We start from the raw sequence: 19172 nt of genomic DNA on the forward strand, positions 1-19172 counted from the left end.
AACCAAGCTGATGGACTTGCTTGAGGCAAGGTTGCCACAATACTTCAATTTGTAAACAACAACAAAAAAACCACATCTGCAAAGCACAACAAAGTAAAGCACTGTCAAACATGGTATGCCTGTAAAATTTATCCCAGCCCCAGTCTGCCTTCTTTGTAAATGAGATTTAGTAAGTTGGCTAATTTTGAGACAAAGGACAATGAAAACACAAAATATTAATACCAATATATTTATGGAATGCAGCAAATGCAGTATACAGAGCAAAATTTACAGCTGCAAATACCTACATTAAAAAAGAAAAAACATGTCAACTTAGCAACCTAACTTTATACCTTAAGTATTAATAATTATAAAAAGATCAAACTAAACCCAAAAACAGCAGAAGGAAGGAAATAATAAATTTTAGAACAGAGATAAGAGAATATAAAAATAGAACCAGTGAAATCAAAAGTTGGTCCTTTTAGTCTCAGCTGCTCAGGAGGCTGAGGCAGCCAGGAGTTCTAGTCCAGCCTGGGCAACACAGTGAGAGCCTGTTCCAAAACCAAAACCAAAAAACAAACAAAGACACTTGCTGACTTTCTCCCAATTAAAAAAAAAAGTTGGTTCATTAAAAAGATCATCAAAATTGATAAAGAAATTGACTAATGAAGCAAAAGAGAAAAAAATGCAGACAAATCATAAATGAAAATGGTGACATTTTGATACTATCCTTAGAGAAATTAGAATATGAACAACTAGATGCCAACAAATTAGATAATCTAAGTGAAATGGAAAAATTCCTAGAAACACATAAACTACCAGAAGTAACTAGAAGAAGAAATGGGAAATCTGAACAGACCTATAACAAGTAAAAATCAAATCGGTAATCAAAAACCTCCTCATCTTTTAGGATACACGTTCAAGAAAAAAAAAAAAAAAAAAAAAAAAAACCCTCCCCAAAGGGAAAACTCTAGGACTAAATGGTATCTCTGATGAATTCTAGGAAACACTTAACACCAATCCTTCTCAAACTTTTTCAAAAAGGGAAGAAGAGGGAACACTTCCTAACACATTCTATGAGCTCAAAATTACCATAATACCAAAGCCAGACAAAGATAATGAAAACTACAGACTCATATTTATTATGAATATACATGCAAACTCTTCAATAAAATACTAGCAAACTGAAACCAAAAGAATAACAAAAGTATCATATACCATAGCCAAGTGCAATTTATCCCAGGAATGCAAGGGTAGTTCAACATAAGAAAGGCAACTAATGTATCACATTACTAGAACAAAGGAAGATCTTTACATGATCCTCTCAACAGATGCAGAAAAAGTGACAAAATTCAACATTGTTTCATGATTTAAAAATTCAGTAAACCAGCAATAGAAGGAATTGTCCTTAACATGATAAAGGGCATCTATGAAAAATCCATAGTAAACATCATGCTCAAGAGTGAGAGACAAAATTTCACCCTAAGATCAGTAACAAGACAAGGCTACCACTTTTACCACTACCATTCAACATTGTACTGAAGTTATAGTCAGCAATTATCTAACAAACATAAATAAAAGGCATCTAAATTGGAAAGGAAGAAATAAAACTATCTCTATTTGCAGATAACATTACTCTCTATAAAAAAAAAATCCCATAGTATCCATAAAAACACAACTAGAGCTAATAAGCAAATTGAACAAACTTGCAAGTACAAGATCAACACACAAAAATCAGTCATGTTTCTACAGACCAGCAATGAATGATCCATAAAAGAAATTAAGAAAACAATTCCATTTACAATAGCATCCAAAACAATAATAATAATAATAAACAAAATAATAAGTATAACCAAGGGATTTGTAAAAGACTTATACACTGAAAACTACAAAACATTGCCAAAATAAATTTAAAGAAGGCCTAAAATAAATGTAAAGACATCCCATGTTCATGGATTTGAAGACTTAATATTGTTAAGATGGCAAAACTCCCCCAAAATGATCTACAGATCCAATGAAATCGCTATTACAATTCTAAAAGCCTCTTGCAGAAAAATAAAAGCTGATGATCCTCACATTCATGTGGAACTGCAAGTGACCCTGATGAATAAAAACATTACTAAAAAAGATCACACTCCCTGATTTCAAAACTTACTACAAAACTATGGTAATCAGTATGATACTGGCAGAAGGGTAGACATATAGACCAATGGAATAGATTTGAAAGTTCAGAAATAAACCAAATCATCTATGGCCAACTGATTTTTAACAAAGATGTCAAAACCATTCAGTGGGGTAAGAACAGTCTTTTCAAATAATGGCACTAGAAGAAGTGGATAACCACATACAAAAAAAAAATGAAGTTGGAACCTTTCCTTATACCAGGTACAGAAATTAAATCAAAATGGATCGGAATATAAGAGCTAAATCTATAAAGTACTTAGTATGAGATAAATCTTCATGACATCTCATTTGGCAATGGACTCTTAGCTTTGACACCAAAAGCACAAATGACAAAAGAATAGACAAAGAAATTGGACTTCATCAAAATAAAAAACTTTTGATCAAATACCCAGAATATATAAACGGTTCGACAACAAAAACCCAATTTTAAAAGTTTCTCAAAAGAAGATATAAATGGCCAAAAAGCTCATGAAAGATGTTGAACATCATGGTCATTAAGAAAATGCAAATCAAAACTATAATAATACCACCTCACATCCATTAAAATAGCTTTAATAAAAAAACAAAAAAGAAAAATAACAAAATCTGACATGAATGTGGAAAAGCAGAGACCCTCATACGTTGCTAGTGGGAATGTAAAATGGTGAATCCACTGTGTTAAATAAGGTTGGTGGTTCCTCAAAAACTAAAACAGAGTTACCATATGATCCAGCTATTCAACTCCTAGATATAAACCCTGGAGAAATGACATGTCTACAGAGAAACTTGCACACAAGTGTTCACAGCTGTTATTCATAAAAGCCAAAACGAAAAATAATCTGAATGTCCATCAAGGAATGAATGGATATGTGGTATATCCATACAGTGGAGTACTATTCAGCCATAAAAAGAAATGAAGTACATGGTACGACTTGGATGACCATGCCAAGAGAAAGATGCTGGACACAAAAGGTCACATATTGTATGGTTCCTTTTGTATGAAATATCCAGAATAGGTAAATCTATGGGGACAGAAAGTGAAGGTTACTAGATAACAGAAAGGGCAAATAGGAATTGATTACTTAACAGATACAGGGTGTTTTTATAGAGTGATGAAACAGTTTAGAAATTAGAGAGCTGGTCTGGTTGCACAACAGTGTGAATATAGTAGTCCCCCTTTATTTGCAGTTTTACTTTCCTGGGTTTCAGTTACTCATGGTCAACCACAGTCCAAAAATATTAAATGGAAAATTTCAGAAATAAGCAATTCATAAGTTTTAAATTATTCACTATTCTGAGAAGCTTGATGAAATCTCACATTGTCCCATTCCATCCTACTCAAGATGTGAATCATTCTTTTGTCCAGTACAGTCAAGCTATATATGCTCCTGGCCTCTTAAATTAACTGTCTTGGTTATGAAATCAATTGTCATGGTATTGCAGTGATTAAGTTCAAGTAACCAATATTTTACTTAATGTTCCCAAAGCATAAAGGGTAGTGATGCCAGCAATTCATATGCCAAGGAGATGTCATAAACTGCCTCCTTTAAGTGAAAAGGTTTAAGTTCTCAACTTAGTAAGAGAAAAAAAAATCGTACACTGAGATTGCTAAGATCTACAGTAAGAATGAATCCTCTGTGAAATTGTGAAGGAAAAAGAAATTTGTGCTAGTTTTGCTGTCACTTCAAACTGCAAAAATCATGGCCACAGAGCATGATAAGTGGTTAGTTAAAATGGAAAAGGCATTAAATATGTGGGTAGAAACATCTTCTACAGAAACATGTTCTGATTGATAGCAGTAAGGTTTGATAACTATCCATAGTTTCAGGCATCTTATAGGGGTCTTAGAACACAAGCCCCAAGGATAAGTGGGGGCTACTGTACACTAAATACCAATGAATTATACACTAAAAATGGTTAATTGTATATTATGTGAATTTCACCTCAATTTAAAGAAAGATGGCTGATCATAAAATGCCCCATGTCTTGACGACACCCTATCTAGAACAAACCTTCACTTCCTTGACCCTTCTCAAAATCACCCAACAAAAGCCCAAATCTTGCAATAGGTTCTTTCTAATAGCTTCCCTATAAGACGTCCCAAAGTTCCCCATAGTGTATGGTTTCCCTCACTACACCAAGTAAAAAACTCATATAGGTGTTGCTAGTCTTTTTGGCTGGAGAGCATTAACAAGACTAACAACTAATTTCTCAACAGAAACAATAAAAGCCACAACACAAAAGAACAGTATCTTAGTTAAAAGAAAATAAATGCGAGGTCAGAATCCTAACTAGTAAAAAACAAACATTCAAAAAGTGAAGATGAAATACAGAACATGACCAAACAACAAAAACTGAGAGAATTTCTCACTACAGGTACACTAAAAGAGTATGCTAAAGAGTGTTCTTCAAAAGTAGGAAATGATCACAGGAGAAATGAAGATGCAGGAAGGAATAAAAAACAATAAAAATGGTAAATATGTGGGTAGATCTAAATGACATAAAACAATGATTATGTCTCATGGTAATTAAAATATATATGGAGTTAAAAATACATGAATATAATAGCAAATAAGTTGATTAAGGGGTAGAGTGTAGACGGGAAATACATGGGATTAAATTGTTTTAAGGTTCCTTGCATTGTCATTAGACTCTTATTAAAGGTCAAGGATGCAAGTTGTAATCTCTAGGACAGTAGGTATCCAAAGCTTGATCTGTGGACCCCTGAGGGGGGTTAGGGGACCCTCAAAAATCAAAACTATTTTCATAATAATACTAACATTTTATTTGCCTTTCACTCTCATTTATTTGCCTTTCTCTCTCAAGTGTGCAATGAAGTTTTCCAGGTATATAAAACTTGTGATATCCCATCAGAATAAAACAGAAGCAGGTATTCTCATAGCTGTCTTCAATTAAGTGAGACTTTAAAGAGATTCTTTACAATGCAAAAAATGCTACTCTTCTCACTAAATTTTGTTCTGGAAAGGATATTTTTCACAAAATTGCGTTATTTATGCTAACACGTAATGGGATATTGTTTTTTTTTTTTTTTTTTTGAGACAGAGTCTCGCTTTGTTGTCCAGGCTAGAGTGAGTGCCATGGCGTCAGCCTAGCTCACAGCAACCTCAAACTACTGGGCTCGAGTGATCCTTCTGCCTCAGCCTCCCGAGTAGCTGGGACTACAGGCATGCGCCACCATGCCCGGCTAATTTTTTATATATATATCAGTTGGCCAATTAATTTCTTTCTATTTATAGTAGAGACGGGGTCTCGCTCTTGCTCAGGCTGGTTTTGAACTCCTGACCTTGAGCAATCCGCCCGCCTCGGCCTCCCAAGAGCTAGGATTACAGGCGTGAGCCACAGCGCCCGGCCGGGATATTGTTTTAAAATAAACTAAAAAACATTTAAATGTTTCCATGTAATTTCAAATACAGTAAATACCATTCTCAACTGGGGTTGATACAGTTGGAAATGTCTAGGAACATTTTTGGTTATCACACTGGGTGAGTACAACCAGCATCTAGTGGGTAGAGGTTACATATGCTGCATCACATGATGCACAGACAAGTCTATATGCACAGACAGTCCACAAAACAAAAAATTACCTGGCCCAAAATGTCAATTGTGCCAAGGTTGGGAAACACTGATATAACCATATAAACAAAAGTTCTTTAAGTTCTTTTTAAGAGTTTAAAGGGGTCCTGAGGATAAAGAATTTGAGACTAACCTAAAATAAACGGATAATAATGACATTCATGAATTGGAAGACAATCTCATAAAGACATCAACTCTCAATTAACAGATTCAATTTTTATAAAACTGACAATATGACTAAAAATTTATGGAAATGCAAAGAGCCAAGAACAACAAGGTGGAAGGACCTGTCTTTTTTGGTTATAAAGACTTACTAAAATGCCACATAAATTAAAACACCATACTGTTGTTGCTTTGGATAGACAAAGTAGACCAATGAGAAAAAGAGTCCAGGAACAGATCCATGTGTATATGGTCACTTGATTTACGACAAAGATGATAATGTAGAGACGTAGGGAGACAATGTTTTACAATAAATCATGCTGCATAAAATGTACATTCACATGAAAAAAAAAGGTGACCTCTATACCTCACACAATAAACAAAAATCAGTTCTAGGTAGAAAATAGACCTAAATACATAATAAACAATACACAAAAAATATACCATAACCAGTTCTAGGTAGATGGAGTAGGAAACAAAATAAATAAAGCTTCTAGGATAGTATTTCTCAACTTCACCACTAGTGACACTCTGGCTAAATAACTGTTTTGTGCACTGTAGGATGCTTAGCTCTGAACATTGTAGGACATTCAGCAGCATGCCTAGCCCTACTCACTAGATGCCAGGAGTACGCCATCTACTCAGTTATAAAAACTAAAAATAAAAATGTCTTCAAACATTGCCGAATGTCTCACTAGGAGGTGGGAGATGGGGGGTGAGAGATGGGGGAACTGCCTCTAATTAAGAACCACAGTTCTAGAATATGTAAGAGAATATCTTCACATCCTTAGAGCAAGAAAAAGACTTCTTAAACAGGACACAAGCAGCACTGATTGTAAGGGAAAACAATGACAAATTGGACTACACTAAAATTAACTAAAACTAAGACCTTCCTTTCATCAAGAGATAACATTAGGAGGATGAAGGTCATGCTAAAGTAGAATATATTTTTCTAACAAACAGCTTGTATCTAGAACATATAAAAACTCTTATAAACAAAAGGAAAAAGGAAAGAAACTCCAGAAAAGGGAAAAAAGGGTTCCCATCTATAAAATATATGACTCCTATAAATCAGTAAGACAGAAAGAAAGAGAAATCATAATGTAGTAGTAATTTTTAAAAAAGAGGTGGGAAAGAGAAAAGAGACTTTACAAAAGAGGATACCCAAACAGCTAATATATTTATCAAAAGGTACTCAATTCACTTGGAATCAGGAGAATGCATCTTCTACAAGGGCTAAAAGTAAAGAGGCTATTAATACCAAGTGCTGGTGAGGATACAGAGCAACGGGAATCCTTATATATTATTGATGAGATCAATACAACCACTTTGAAATCAATTCTTGTATTATTTTCTAAACTTGAGCATACATTCTCTATGACCATGATTCTACTCTTGGTATATACTCAACATAAATGTGCACATATAGACTAAGAAATACATTCACATTCAATAATGTTCATGACAGCATTATTCAACCCAAATGTCCTACAGTAAAAAGATAAATTATGATAAAATCATATAGCTACATCAAGTAACATTCCCAACCCCCAAACATAATGTTGAGTAAATTAAGCCAGAGATAAAATACTACTACTGTATAATTCTATTTATATAAAAGTTCAAAAGCAGGCAAATAAAAAAAAAAAAAACCCAAAAACGTTACATTCTTTGAAGTCAGGCTAGCAGTTACTCTGGGAAAGAAAAAAGAGATGGTGATTGGAAAAGGAAACATAGCAGGCTCCTGGGTTGCTGGCAGCATTCTACTTCTTGATCTGTTGTGGTCGGTTATGGAGTGTTTACTTTGTGGTGATCCACTGAACTGTATACTTATACTTTGTGCATTTTCCTGTATAGATTATATTTAAATTTTTAAAGAGACATGGAGCACTATCTTTTATATGCTGCATATGCAATCTAAAATAATACATTACACAAATACTTGATTATGGTATAAGGTATCAACTGTTTGGTAATAAAAATCATGTCTGGAACACAGTAACTTTCCACTTCTTATACTTCTTATCCTTATACTTTTTATAATTAATAAAACAAAATATTTTAAAAGGACTATTTCAATTTAAAATGCTACAGGAAGACATAATTAAATATGCTTTTCTGTTTTCCTACAAGTTTTATTTACCTTGATCACCTGAAAAAAATCCAATTTCTTAGCTTTATATAACAGAAAATAAAATAAACATCTTAGAAAATGTTAATCAACATTAAAATTGAAAATGTTTCTTTCTAACATTAAACATATATTTTCTCACATTTAGACAAAGAAAAGGATTAAGACAGAATAAATGACACTTGAACTAAATGAGGTTTCTATCAAAAATGTATACTTCCCTACCCATCAAACTAAGCCCTGAGTTACATTTTTAAAGCCCATGACATTTTCATAAAATTCTATTTTACAATACCAATCATTATTTTATCTACAAAACAAGAATCAAACATTTACAATATTAAGTTGCTCAATATCAAACAGATCCCCTCTGGATTTAATCATTTATGTAGAACAGTATACAGTTAACTGCAGACAATCTGATTCATTTTAAGCCACATAGTGCCACCAAGTGGTGGCAAATTCTTTTTCTAAAATGCTACCCTGAAGCAATAGAAAAAGTTACACTGGAATATTATATTGGAAGGGAAAAATCAATCTTATAATAAACTCAAATAAATAAGATTATGAAGTATCTTGGTATGAAAGTTTAAAAACAAAAGAGGCAATTTTTGGGGAAAAAAGTTGTATGACCTTGTTTAGTTTTAAAGTTAAAATTTTCTTAGAAGGCAAGAAACTCTGAAAATAATGCTGTAGCATTTACTTTTGTTGCTCACTGTTTTTTAATTCCACTTTTCCTTAAAAGACGTAAGTTGCTTTAGAAACTAATGAATAAACACACACATGCCCCACACATGCACACAGTAGGAAACCTGGAAGGTTTCATAACAATCTGTTACCCTTGTTAAAGTATGGGGAAGGAGTGAGGAGACCAAGAATAAAGGAGAAAAATTTTTGTTTTTTAGTTAATACCTGTATTAGTTTGCTAGGACTGTCATAACAAAAAGTACTGCAGATTAAACCGGAGATTTACTGTCTCACAGATCTGGAGGCTGGAAGTTCAAGATCAAAGTGTCAGTAGGGTTGGTTCCTTCTGAGGGATATGAGATAAGGATCTATTTCCAGTCTCTCTGGTTTCTAGAGAGCCATCTTCTTCCTATGTTTCTTTACATTGTCTTCCCTTTCTCAGTGTCTTGGTGTCCAAATTTCCCCTTTTTATAAGAATACTAGTTATAACTGGGTAAGGGCCCACCCTAACAAACTTACTTTAATTTGATTACCTCAGTAGAGACTCTATCTCTAAACAAGGTTACACTGAGTTAAAGGGGGTTAGGATTTCAACATATGAATTTGGTGGGGACCAAGGGGAATACAATTCAACCCTAACACTATCCTTCTGTATTTGAATTTTGTGATGAGTTTTTATATTTCAAAAGCAGACAAAAAATAGCTTCTAAAAGTTGCTAAATAATAGAATACTATTTTAATTTCATCAAATATTATTGGCAAAAGAAATGACTAAATTTTAATATAAAATTATACATATGAAATATCAAAGTAATGTGTCATATAGTTCATGTCCAACCCAATTATAATGCACTTAGTCCTAGATCTCATCTCTTACCACTCTCTTTCTCACTGTACTCATATTGGCCTCCCTGCTATTCCCTGACCATGCTCCAGATATTTTGCAGTTAATGTTCTCTGCCTGGAGTTCTTCTGCTAAATATACATATAGATAAGTTCCTTCACATTTGTGCCTATCTCCTTCTTAGTTCTTTCCAGACTATCCTAAACAAAATTGTACTCTTACTCTCTTTTGCCCTCTCTGCTATTTTTTTTCATAACACCTGATACAATGTAAATAAAATTTGTTTTTTTCTCCCCAACTGTACAATAACCTTCTTGAGGGCAGAAACATATTTTGTTCACTGATGTACCCCTGCCATCTAAAATAGTACCTAGTATTCTGAACACAATCGGTGACTACTTTTTTGTGTATTACCACAAGCAGAAAGAATTTTTAAAAGTTAGTGCACCTCTGACAGAATCTACTGGTCCCATTTTAATCATTCTCCACTTGACAGGCTGAGTGACCTTTTCAAGTTCATCACTCATATGTGAAACGTGTTTTGTTCTCTTTCAGGACGAAGTTCCAAATCCTTAATATAACTGAAATGGCTTTGCTGTGTCCTGCCTATCTCTCCACTCTGGTCTCAACACTTCCTCCCACTGGTTCTCAGTGATCCATCCAACTCAGTGGTCCTCTCTCAAATTCCCCACACATTTTCTCTCAAAATTCCTTCTCACCACAGGGCCTCTGTATATGCAGTTCTCTTGGTCCAGAATCCTCTGGTATCATCTTCTCCTCAGCACTTCATCATATACTTCTAGTTAACCTTAACTCATAATCTCCCTTCAGATCACAGCTCTCAAGATCACTCACTCTGGGAAGCCTTCCTCAACCCCACTCTGTGTCAAGTTTCCTTTGTCATATGTTCTTAGGGAACTGTTCTTTTCAAAGCTCTTTTAAGTATTCAATTAATGATTATTGGTTAATATATCTCTCCCAATGGACCCAAGTTCCAAGGAAAACCCTCCCCATGGTTCTAACAGAATTAGAACCATGTCTTCTGTGGTATATACTGTGTTTTGAGCACTAAAGGTGATAGCCTAAATGAAGGGATACAGATAAAACAGGTTAATTATAAATGAACAATAAGGCCCTGCAATCAATTATGGGAATTAAACAAAGCAAAATTCCTTTTATTAATTTCAACTGGTTTTATCAGATAAACTGCATTTTTTCTAAGTAGCTTCTTCCTAGCCACCAATGAGTGCACAAAACACACAGGCTTATCTTAACTTTCAATTATACAATCAATTTAAAAGTATATAAAAAGTAATATGAATTGTTATTAGATACCCTATCTCAACTAGCGATATATGCAAGTCATAACTTTAATCACATGCCTGATCATTTTGTTACTTGTTATAAATATATGAGTTACAAAATTTCAAGGTAAATGGACTGATATGTACTGAAAACTTACAAGGCTGTATATGAGATAAAATTTACAAGAGGGTAATGTCAATATGCAGTATTGCATTTTAAAAAAGGCAATTTGTTCTCCCCAAATTAAAATCTGATTTATCAATGTCCATTCCAACTTTATATAAGCCTTCTCTCTAATGTAGGTTTAGGGGCAAGGTTCTCATTTTAATGTGATGCGGGAGAAACAAGCAGACTTTCAACGATGGTTCTAATACTATTTCTCTGAATTGAGAAAATAAAGATAATTTAAATCTATGCAGCATTTATTGCTCTATGATTAGCTTTGTAATGCCTAAATAATGACTATCTCCAGATTAAACTGCATAATTTTGATAGTGTTAACTTTTACTGTTTCTTTATGACAACATAATGATATTTACATGGGGTCAAAATAAATTTTTAAAACAAATTTATATCACAAATGATATAAAATAAGCTATATTACAACTCCCTCCCAGATTTATGACTCTTCTTCCTAAATACTTTAAGTATACCTTTAAGATATACTGATAATCAGATGCATATTTACTCATCACAGCAAATCAAAAGTCATACATCTGATTCAATACCTTGTTATTACATTCTAAGGTGGTGGTTAAATATTCTTTGTAAAAAGCAAAGTCATCATTTTTGGTAGATTTTCTTCAGTAAGCAGCATCTGATAATTCTAAATAATTTAATTCAACCTGGTAATTCATTAGTTATATAAGAGAACATTTTGAATTCACTGTTACAGATTAAATTGTGTTCCCAAAAATTCATATGTTGAAGCTTTAATTCCAATAAGTTAAAATGAAGCCATAAAGGTAGGCCCTAATCCAATCTAACTGGTATCTTTATAAGAAAAGGAATTTACAGGCAGGTGTTGTGGCTCACATCTGTAGTCCTAGCACTTTGGAAGGCTGAGGTTGGAGGATTGTTTGAAGTCAGAAGTTGAAGACCAGCTTGGGCAATAGCCAGACCCTGTCTCTAGAAAAAATTAAAAAAATTAGCCAGTTGTGGTGGCACATCTCTGTAGTCCCAGCTACTCTGGAGATTGAGGCAGGAAGATCACTTGAGCCCAGGAGTTTGAAGCTGCAGTGAGCTATGATGCCACTGCACTCTGGCCTGGGTAACAGAGAGAGAGAGATCCTGTCTCCAATAAAAGAAAAAGAAAAAAAGAGAAAAGAAAGAAAAGGAGATTATGACATAGAGAGGACCCCCAAGGATGGGCATGTACAGAGAAAAGGCCATGTAAAGACACAGTGCAAAAGCCATCTGGAAGTCAAGGAGAGAGGCTTCTACAGAAACCAAACCTGCCAACATCTTGATTTTGGACTTCCAGCCTCCAAAAATGTGAGAAAATAAATTTCTATCATTTAGGCTATCCATGGTTTCAATTTGTGAGGTTTCAATTACCCATAGTCAACCACTGTCCAAAAATACTAAGCATAAAATTCCAGAAATAAACAGTTCTTAAGTTTTAAATTACCTGCTGCTCTGAGTAGTGTGATGAAATATACTGTCTTGCTCTAACCCAACCAGGTCGTGAATCATCCCTTTGTCCAATGTACTGACACTGTGGATGCTCCTTACCCATTAGTCACTTAATAGCCATCTTAGTTACCAGATCAACTGTCTAGGTATCGCGGTGCTTGTGTTTAAGTACCTTTATTTTTCTTAATTATTCTATTTTATTATTATTGTTTTTAATCTCTTACTGTGCCTAATTTATAAATTAAACTTTAACATAAATATGTATATATAGGAAAAAAGTGTATTAGAGTTCGGTACTATATGCAGTTTCAGGCATTCCTGAAACCGACTGGACGTCTCCCACAGATAAGAGATGACTACTGTATTTTCTTATGGCAAGTGTAGCAGACTAATACATTCACCTAGGAGAATCAATGAAGTGCTTTAAATTATACTGCATATAAGTTCTACTGTGATTTAATGAATGGCTAGTTAATTTCTGCATTCTGAAAACACCAAATTAAGGTCATCTTCATCATGCTTTATGCTAATTGGCACATAAACAGAAAACATGTTTGGAAATATGACCAGATTTGCCTAAGAAAAAATTTGATCCCGCCTACCCATATTATTACAATCCTATATAACAATGAGATGGAACTCTATCTGTAGAGGCACCCACATTAATTTCCTTATAGTCAGAAGCAAACAAGTTAGCTCCTACATAACCTGACATATGAAACATACGAATTTCCTTTCAGCCCATAAAATAGAAAATTTTTACTTGGGGCCCTTGCAAATTATCTTTATTAAAATAATTTGCTAACTGTTCTTTTCTGTGGCTGAGAAAATTCTAAGCTAGTATTAAAATCCTAGCTGTGCTTCAGAAAAACTTGGCAAACTTTTTTAAAAGACAGATTGTATAACTCTTTAACTGGAATTTGATTCAACTTCACTAAGGCTTGTAGATTTTTTTTAAGTACCCTATATAAAGCTAACATGTAACCAGCACCATCCAGAACAGAATTTTCGAATATGTCTGCACTTGTAGACCTTTTAAAAAATACTCATGCTCAGCTCCCCTCTGAAAAATTCTAATTTAAGTGACTATAGGAATGGTATGTGTCTGTATGCATGTGTGTATATCTTCTTTGGCACTGTAGTATACAGCCATAATTTAAAACAATGGTCTAATATCTAGGTACCATATGATTATCATGTGTTATGATTAATGTCAAATATATGCAACTAAATATTAGAGTATGTAAATGACTAACATTACACTGAATGTATTTTTCTCAGCAGTAAAGAACAGAGTAAAAGATAGTACACAGTATGGCTTTATTATGAAAGTCATCCATGTAGCTTTATTTATCCAGGTAGAGAGAGACTGAGAACCTCAAACAAGATACTAGCAAACAGATTATATACTGTGACCAAATAAGATTTATTCTGGAATGCAAAGTTGGTTCAACATTAAAAAAAATCAATGTAATACACAATTGCAAAACGACAAAAAACACATGATCATCCTAATCAACACAGAAAAAAGCATTTGATAAAATTCAATAGTCTTTCATGATAAAAACATTCAATAAACTAGGAATAGAAAGAACTACTTCAACATAATAAAAGCCATATATTAAATGTTCACAGCTAACATCATACTCAATAGTAAAAGACTAAATTTTTTTTATGAAGATCAGAAACAAAACAAGGGTGCCACTTTTGCCACAATAAGGGAAAGAGGAAGGAAGGGCATCCAATTTAGAAAGGAAAAAGTAAAATTATCTCTGTTGTCAGATGATAGAATTTTTTTTTTTTGAGATAGGGTTTCACTCTGTCATCCAGGCTGAAGTGTGGTGGTGAGATCATAGCTCACAGTAGCCTCAAATGATGCTCTTGCCTCAGTCTCTGGCATAGCTAGGACTACAGGCACATGTCACCACATCTGGCTATTTTTTTTTTTTTTTTGTAGGGATAAGGTCTCGCTATATTGCCCAGGCTGGTCTTCAACTCCTGGCCTCAAGTATTTACCGCCCAAGTATTTACCGCCCCCCCCCCACCTCAGCCTCCCAAACTGCTAGGATTACAGGTGTGAGCCACTACAGCCAGTCTGCAGGTGATAGGATCTTATATGTAGAAAATCCTAAAAATACCATAAAAAACCTGTTAGAATAAAAGAATTCAGCAAAAATGCAGCATATACAACACACAAAAATCAGCTGTTTATTCTACACTAACAATGACTAAACCAAAAAGGAAATTAAGAAAACAATTATAATATCACCAAAAAGAATAAAATATTTTGGAATATACTTAACCAAGGAGGCAAAAGGTCTGTACATTGAAAACTAGAAAATGTTGCTGAAAGAAATTAAAGAAGACAGAAATAAGTGGAAACATATCCCAAGTTCAAACTATAAGATTTAATATCATTAAGATATGAATACTATACAAAGCAATCTATAGAGCCAATGGAATCTCTATCAGAAACCAAATGACTTTTTTGCAGAAATAGAAAAATTCATCCTAAAATTCACAGGAATTCCAGGGACCCCAAAGAGCAAAAACAATCTTGAAAAAGAACAAAGTTGCAAGTGTCACACTTCCTCATTAAAAATTACAAAACTACAGTAATCAAAACAATGTGGTATTGGCATGAAAATAGACATATAGACCAATAGAAGAGAATATAATAGAAAGCCCCAAAATATACCTCCTGTATATGGTCAAATCCTTCAACATCCTTGCCAGGACCATTCAATAGAGTATGAACAGTCTTTTCATTAAATGGTGTTAAGAAAACTGGATAAACACATGTAAAAGAATAAAGTTGGACTTTCAATTTATACCATATATACAAAAATTCAAAATGGGTCAAAGACCCAAATGTAAGAGCTAAAACTACAAAACTCTTAGAAGAAACAGAGAAAAAGCATCATGACATTAGATAAGGCAATGATTTCTTGGCTATGACAACAAAAGCAAAGGCTGACAAAAATAAACATAAAGTACACTATATCAAACTTAAAAACTTCTGTGCATCACAGGAAAAAACAAAATGAAAAGGCACCCTTTACAATGGAAGAAAATATTTATAAATGATGTTATCTGATAAGAGGTTAATATTCAGAATATATAAAGAAATCCTACAACTCAAGAACAATAATAAAAAAAAACCCAAACAAACTGATAAAAGTGGGTAAAAGACTTGAACATTGTCAAAATGATATGCAAATGGCCAAAGTGCATATGAAAAGATGCTCAACATCATTAATTATTAGAGAAATACAAATCAAAACCACAATAAGATATCACCTGACACCCATTAGGAAGAGAAGGAAACTACCTCAATATTATAATAGCGATATATAAAAAACCCACAACAAACATCTTAATGGTGAAAGTCTGAAAGCTTTTCTTTAAGATCAGAAATAAGACAGTGATGACCACTTTCACCACTTCTATTCAACATAGTACTGGAAGTTCTAACCACAACAATTAGTCAAGAAAAAGGAATAAAACGCATCCAATTTAGAAAAAAAGAAGTAAAATTATCTCTGTTTGCAGATGATATTATCTTACATGGCAAAAAACCCCAAGGAGCCCACAAAAGACTGTTACAGCTAACAAATGAATTAAGCAAAGTAGCAAGACACAAAGTCAACACACAAAAATAAGTTACATTTTTATATACTAACAATGACCAATCCAAGAAGGAAATTAGTAAAACAATTCCATTTGCAATAGAACCAAAAAGAATAAGATACTTAGAAATTAATTTAACCAAGGAAATAAAGGAAGTGAAAGATTTGTAAAGATGAAAGCTATAAAGCATACTGAAACAAATCTTAGAAGATGTGAATAAATGGAAACATACCCCATATTCAGGGACTGAAAGATTTAACATTGTTAATATGTCAATAGTACCCAAAAAAAATCTATTGATTCAATGCAATCTCTGTCAAAATTGCAATGGCATTTTTTGCAGAAATAGAAAAACCCATGTTCAAATTTATGTGGAATCTCAAGGTGCCCCAAGGAGCCAAAACAATCTTGAAAACAACAACAAAGTTGGAGGCCTCACAGTTCCTGATGTCAAAACATATTAAAAAGCAATAGTAATCAAGACAGTGGTGGTACTGGCACAAAGAGAGACATTAGAACCAACGGAAAAAAAATATCCCAGAAATAAATCTGTGCATTTATGGTTAAAGGGTTTTTGACAAGAGTGTCAGAACTACACAATGGGGAAAGGACAGTCTTTTAAACAAATGGTATTGTGAAAACTAGATATCTATATGTGAAAAAAAAAACGTTTGGACCTTTATCTAACACCATATACATAAATTAATTCAAAATGGATAAAGACTAAAACATAAGACCTAAAACTATAAAACTCCTAAAAAAAAACATACAGCAAAAACTTCATGACACTGGCAATGATTTCTTGGATATGACACCAAAGGCACAGGCAACAAAAGAAAAAACAGACAAATAAGACTTTGTGAAAGTCTAAAATTCTGTGCAACCAAAGACACACAGAGTAAAAGACAACCCAAGGAATGGGAGAAAATATCTGCAAATTATATATCTGATAAGGGATTAATATTCAGAATATATAAAGAAGTCCTAAAACTCAACAGAAAAAGAAACCTGGTTAAAAACATGAGCAAAAGACTTGAATAGACATTTCTCCAAAGAAGATATACAAATGGCCAAAAAGCATGTAAAACGATACTTAACATTACTAAAAGCAAAACAACGATGAGATATCACCTCAGACCCGTTAGGATGGCTACTATTCAAAAAAATAGAAAATATCAAGTGTTGGTGAGGATATAGAGAAATAAGAACATCTATGCACTATTGGTGGGAATGTAAAATGTTTTCAGCATTATAGAAAACAATATGGTGGTTCCTCAAAAATCTAAAAATACAATTACCATATGATCCAGCAATTCCACTCTGGGTATATGCCCAAAAGAATTGAAAGCAGAGTCACATAGAGGTATTTGTACAGCCATGTTCACTGCAGTGTTACCCACAATAGCTAAACAGTGGAAGCAACCCAGGTGTCTACCAATGAATAAATGGATAAACAAAATGTAGTAAAGACATACAATGGAATATTACATAATTTTAACATGGAAGGAAATTCTGCAAAATGCTACAACATGGATGAACCTTGAAGACATTATGCTAAATGAAATCAGTCACAGAGAAACAAACACTATATGATTCTGCTATATGAGATACTTAGAGAAATGAAATTCAAAGACAGATACAAAAATGGTGGTTTCCAGGGCCTGGGGGAAGGGGAAAATGCAGAACTACTGTTTAATGGGTAAAGAGTTTCAGTTTTACAAAATGAAAAAGGTTATCGAGATGGATGGTGGTGATGGTTGCACATTATAAATGTATTTAGTAACACTAAATTGTACACTTAAAAATGGTTAAGCTAATAAACATATGTGTATTTTATCACAATAAAAAAATTGGAAAAAAATTACCAATGGGGATGAGGTGGGGACCAATAACATGTCTGGGTTTGCTCCAAAATAACCTGAGGGGGAGGAAGAAATAGGTGAGAGTATAAATGAAATAAGAGTATATATACAATTATATATTTTTCTATGTATGATTTCCTATTACTTCACTAAATTATTTTAATAATCACTAAATTATTTTACCACTCTGATAACATTATAACAGTTTTTAAGAGGCCTTCAAGACTCTCAAGCTAGACTACCAGTTCAAATCCTAGTTTTTCCACTGTTATCCTCATCATATCTCAGTTTTGTTATTGGTAAGATGAAGACTAAGTTAATATTTATTAAATGCTTATTATAACAATGCCTGGCATATAGTAAGCACTATATAATTTATAAATGTTAAATAAAATAAGTCTAGGTTTATCATGGTTTTCTTTTTTTAAATTAACCAGGCAAAAAATGTCTGAGCTTGTCAAATGCCTAAAGAGTATACACTATATGAACTTTTGTTTAAAAAAATAAATTCAAGGTTATCATGGTTTTAGTTTTTAATCAATCAAAAAATATAATAGCCTGTCAACTATACAGGGTGCTTTTGGAGATGTCAATATTTAGTATCTTATTATCTTGTCATGCTTTTAAATTATTCATTTAATAGAAGGTTCAGGTTACGATCACCATAGATATTGAGAGAAAGTGACTTCTAGTGATGAGATGCAGGAAATGCTACTATGCAATATGGCACCTTGGCATATGAGAAAACAGCAGAAGCAGGAAGGTCTCTCTGACCTACTCCTGTTCTCCCCTGAAGAAGACCATAAAATGTAAGTCATTCTTTGACCTTCTCTCTCCCTTCTCCCCTAAAGACCCTCATGTGATAGGTTTCTTGCCCTATATGGAGAGAGGAAATGTCATACAGAGATGCCAAGAAGAATATGAACAAACAGGCTTTGCTAAGTTCCCCCCAGTTTATTACCATTAGATTATACCACTTGATCCTACAATCATACTTCTGCACAACAGTCCATAATAACATAGTCTTCCCCTGTTTCTTTGGGTCTTTATTTCTGAAAGCTCCCGTGCCATGCAAAACTTTTATTGAATAAATTTGTATGTATTCCTCTTGTTAATCTTTCTTTTGTTAGAGGAGTCTCCACCTAGAGATGGGCAAGGAAAGAAATCTTTTCTCCTATAT

General features: G+C 33.5%; 1 protein-coding gene across 17 annotated transcripts in view; it reads right to left on the reverse strand.

The window, feature by feature from the left end:
• Positions 1-19172, reverse strand: part of ZNF644 (zinc finger protein 644) — a 129654-nt gene that overhangs the window by 60477 nt on the left and 50005 nt on the right. For 2 of the 17 annotated variants that reach the window (XM_012790878.3, XM_075999795.1), the window contains exon 3: positions 17996-18048. The exons of the other annotated variants lie outside the window; for them this stretch is intronic. The gene's annotated coding sequence lies outside the window, so the exon portion shown is untranslated. The remainder of the gene's footprint in view (positions 1-17995; positions 18049-19172) is intronic. 17 annotated transcript variants of the gene reach the window in all.

The sequence above is a fragment of the Microcebus murinus genome, chromosome 2 (genome assembly GCF_040939455.1).
Source record: "Microcebus murinus isolate Inina chromosome 2, M.murinus_Inina_mat1.0, whole genome shotgun sequence".
NCBI lineage: Eukaryota > Metazoa > Chordata > Mammalia > Primates > Cheirogaleidae > Microcebus > Microcebus murinus.